Below are 5,316 nucleotides of genomic sequence, written 5' to 3' on the forward strand. Positions count from 1 at the left end.
AGTAACGGCTTGGTTACATGTGTTGTGTACACTCTGGGAGTTAAGAGAGAGAGAGAGAGAGAGAGGGGGGGGGGGGGGGGTGAGTAAACAGTGTGGAGAACAACAGACACAGTTTGAAAACAAAGTTTGAAGTTGTCGTGTTTTTAGGCTTAAATTCAACATATTGTCGATCATCTGATTATCTGTTCAGAAAACAATGTGTGAATGTTTTTATTCGTGTTCAGACTGTGGTGTTGTGTGAGGCTTTGTGTATCTCACAATGAAAAAGTGTTGTGATGCGACAGTGTGTAGACCACTGGTTCTCAAAGTAAGGCTCCGGGGACCCCCACGGGGTCATTGAGGGGGTTCCCAGGGGGTCCCCAGCAAAGTTAGTTGGAGTTAAGAATATCATCGAAACCACTTTAACCCTGTATAGTACATAGAGGCTGCAGTATTTGAAAATAGCAGATCTACAAGCCCACACGTGATGCCTTGTGATTGATTGATTGATTGATTGATGTACTTTATTTAGTAAGACATGAGACCAACAGTACATGGAAGTACAAATTCACAATACAAGGTCTACTAAACTGAAAGACTCATTAAGCACTGAGCTTGTTTCAGATGAGATCCCCATGCACACAAATTATGATGACATATAAGAGACAGACAGATATACACACTACTATACAGAATGTCACAATCAGTATACAGGTTACTGGTATGAAGAGTGAAAAATATGTACAAGAGAAAGGGGGATAGGGCGGTAGGTTAGGACTTGGACAGGGGCCAATTTAGAATTGCAGCCTCCTGGAGGTGTATCTTTAGGGCAGTTTTGAAAGTGAGTAGGGTTTTACACTCCTTTACTCCTTTTGGTAGGGCGTTCCACATTTTTGATGAATAGCATGAGAACGAGTTCATTCCCTTTGTTGAGCCAAATCTGGGTTGAACATGATTTGTGGAGCTGCCTCTGGTGTTATGATCATGGACTTCATTAACATTTTTTAGATCTGCCATTTTCAAACCAATCTATGAAGAAATATTTTTTTTAATATACTTTTGAAACTTTTGAACAACACAAATCTTGTATTGGGGTCCTTGGCCCAAAATCTGTGGCCATACATATTAATTTGGGGGTCCTTGACCTGAAACAGCTTGAGAACCACTGGTGTCAGACCAAGTCACGACAATGTGTTTGTTCCTTTAGTGAAGATGTTGGACATAACGGTGGTGTTTATTTTAATTTTATTGCAAGCATTATTATGTGTTCAAAGTTGACATGTTTTTATTTGGCCAATGTGCATCATTCATTTATGACAATTTCTGGTCACAATTAGGGCTGCCAACTATCTGGAATTCAAATAAGCGACACTCAACCAGGCGTCCCTTATTTCCAAGAAAAAACGCCCAGAAAAAGATTTAAACATTCACTTGTGTGTGTGTGTGTGTGTGTGTGTGTGTGTGTGTGTGTGTGTGTGTGTGTGTGTGTGTGTGTGTGTGTGTGTGTGTGTGTGTGTGTGTGTGAATATATGTATATGTATGTATGTACAGTTTTTGTGTTAACCTATTCAATCTGGGAACACATCTACAAATGTCTCCTAAATCCTAACAGTATTTGGAAAACCATATGTTGCTATAATATCAGTGGTTATCAAACGTGTTCCATGTCAAGGACCCCCAAAATGATATGTATTTGGTCGCCAACCCCCATCTCAAAATGTTTAGTACCAGGGACCCCCCAGAAGCAAAGATTTGAGTTACAAATGTTCGCTTTAAAAATATATATATTCAAGGATTTGCACACATTTTCCTGGTTTAAAAAAAATAGCAGATCTACAAGCTCATAGCGCGGCACTCCGCACTCGTTTAACCCATTTAGACCTGAGGCCGATTCTAAAGCGCCTTCTAAATCCTGACCTACTGTAAGTTTTCTGGAAAAAAAACAAAAAACTAAAATTACAACAAATGTATGTTGCTATATACTGTACATAGATACAACAACAACCCCAAAAGGGGTTGTTGTTGCTAAAGGTATAGTTACAAATAGGGGTTCCCGCTCAAAACGGGTTAAGTGGTCAGTCAACTAAAGCCCGACCGATGCCAGATTTTTGGGTCCTATGCCGATACCAAATTTGGAGAGATATACAAGCTCATAGCGCGGCACTGAGTGCAAGCTATGAGCTTGTAGATCTGCTATTTTTTGAAAAATCTGTTAACATTTGTTCAAATCTTTGAATATATATATATATATATATATATATATATATATTTTTTTTTTTTTGTTTTTTTTGTTAAAGCAAACATTTGTAACTGAAATACATGTCATTTTGGGGGTCCTTGTCATGAAAAAGTTTGAGAACCACTGATATTATAGCAACATTTTTTTTCAAGCTTTTTCAAAAAACTGTTTGTAGAATCCCCAGAAGCAAAAATTTGAGTTAAAATGTTCGCTTAAAAATATATATATATATATTCAAAGATTTGCACACATTGTCACGATTTTTCAAAAAATAGCATATATACAAGCTCATAGCGCTATGAGCTTGTAGATCTGCTATTTTTGAAAAATGTTTTGAAAAATCACTGTTACTTCAGGATGGCCCAGAATGATGTCATGGACATGACCTTTGACATTGAACTTGTTTGCAAACAGTTTTTCTTTTTTTATACCTTACATGAATTCTACTGCGGTTCTCCAAGTGGGGTCCCGGGATCCCCAGGGGTCCTTGAGGTGGTTCCAGGTGGTCCCCAGCTAAATATAATATAGCATGAAAATCTGTTGTAACCACTTAAACCCCCAATCTAGGCTGTCCGAAAATAGCCGATCTAGAAGCTCACGATGTGACATATTTTTGAAGACTTTTGTATATTAAAGAGGTGGTGCCATGGTTTTGCACTTTTTCTGTTTTTCATGTGTCTATGAGGTTGATAGAACTTCATTAAGCCCCCTGGTGGTGTTTTTATGGTGTTTTATGTCTTCTCTGACTATTTTGAGTTTCTACCTGGAGGCTGAAACCTTGAATCCAGAGTTTTTTCTTTTTACTGTGATCACGCTGTTATGTTTATTTTTCATCATCACTTTCGCTTCCTGACTCCTTCAGACTCACTGGTTTCCGGTTTCATGACGCAGATTCCGTTTCCGGTTCTCATTTTTTCCCCCGGTCATTTTCGGCCAGAATAGGGAAAAACACGTTTTTTTCACACGGTATAAAACACGAACGGAGAGGTCTACTTCTACTCTCTTTGGTCTGGGTGACGATCAGTCATCGTAGTCGTGTATCACATCGTAATTTAGCCGATCAACGATTGTCGAAAATGTCACATCCGGTTTATGACCGCATGTGACGTGATCCTGTTTGGGAGGGGGCGAGTGAGTCAGCGAGGTGATCAATGTGGCGATTTGCTACTGTCGTATGTATTTAAAACTGCATTTAGACAAGCTATTTGAAAACTAAATTACAAAATAGCACAAAAAAAACGAAAATTGCTGGCACTGGGGGAGTACTTTATGAAAATACTCTGGCACTGAGAGAGTTAATGAACTGGATGCATGTCCACATAAAAACATAATTTTAACAATTTCTGTACACTTTTTTGAAAAAAAATCTTCCTCCTAGTATAACCATAATACCTGATGATATGTTTTAGGGTGGGGGGGGAATCACTTAAAATCACGGCACCCCGTCTTTAATAATAATTAATGACTGAACATTTTTAACAACACTATTCCTCTCATAAGGGGGTCCCCGACACAAAATATTTTCAGGCTTACTCAACCCATTAAGACCTGGAACGCTTCTGTGTCACTTTTTTGATTTGAGCTAAAAAAGCATTATTTTACACTTTGGCTATTCAAAAATAGCAGATATACAAGCTCATAGCGCGGCACCGAGTGCCGCGCTATGAACTTGTAGATCTGCTATTTTTTTTATCGTGAAAATGTGCAAATCTTTGAATATATATTGTCTTAAAGCGAACATTGTAACTCAAATCTTTGCTTCTGGGGGGTCCCTGGAACAAAACATTTTCAGATGGGGGTCCGCGGTTAATTACATATCATTTTGGGGGTCCTTGACATGAAAAAGTTTGAGAACCACTGATATAGAAACATACGTTTTTTCAGAAAACTGTTGGGATTTAGAAGACACTTCTAGAATCGGCTTCAGGTCTTAATGGGTTAACCCATTCAATCCGGGAATGCACCTGTGTTATTTTGGATTTCTTTGGCTATTCAAAAATAGCAGATCTACAAGCGTTCAACGGCCAAATACATTATCATTTTGGGAGGTCCTTGACATGGAAAAGTTGGAGCTCCACTGATACAGCAACACACTGTTAGGATTTAGACATTTTTTTAGATATGTATTTGGCCACGGACCCCCATCTCAATATGTTTTGTTCCAGGGACCCCCATAAAAGCAAAGATTTGAGTTACAAATGTTCACTTTAAAAGAATATATATATTCAAAGATTTGCACACATTTTCAATGGATTAATTGGAAAGAAGAAAAAGGAATTTTGAGAACCACTGGTTTAAAGTATTATATTCATCCATCCTATCCATACTCATTTACAGTGGTGGAAAGCAACGAAGTACATTTACTTGAGCACTGTACTTAAGTAAAATGTTGAGGTATTTGCACTTTACTTTAGTATTTCCAATACTTTTACTTCTACTCCACTACATCTTGGATCCAAATATTGTACTTTTACTCCACTACTAGTTAGTTACTAGTTACTTTGTAGATTTTGATTATTATTACAAAACATACATTAACCATTTCAGCCCTATATACATTTCGGCCATTTGAAAATAGCAGATCTACAAGCTCACAATGCGTCACGATGCGACACATTGTGAGCTTGTAGATCTGCTATTTTCAAAATATTTGTATACATTGGATCAATTTTAATGAGACATTCTACATAATGAGTACTTTTACTTTTGGTATTTTAAGTACATTTTCAATGCCAATACTTTTGTACTTTTACTCAAGTACATTTTGAATTCCAGACTTTTACTTGTAACAGAGTATTTCTACACTGCAGTATTGATACTTTTACTTAAGTACAAAATGTGAGTACTTTTTCCACCACTGCTCATTGATCTGTATTGTAGGTGAATAGTTGCGTTTTGACCAAGCATACTGTCTTCTTTTGTTTTAGGACCCAGCGGGCATCTTTGAGCTGGTGGAGGTGGTGGGCAACGGGACCTATGGGCAGGTCTACAAGGTTTCAACTCCCCACAAAACAGCCTGTCTCTCAGAATTGACTGTCTTTTTATTCTGTCAGATTCGCTCTGTCACTGACTTCTGTTCCACCCCTTCTCTCTCTCGC

The sequence above is a fragment of the Gymnoscopelus microlampas genome (genome assembly GCF_963454915.1).
Source record: "Gymnoscopelus microlampas genome assembly, chromosome: 18".
Classification (NCBI taxonomy): domain Eukaryota; kingdom Metazoa; phylum Chordata; class Actinopteri; order Myctophiformes; family Myctophidae; genus Gymnoscopelus; species Gymnoscopelus microlampas.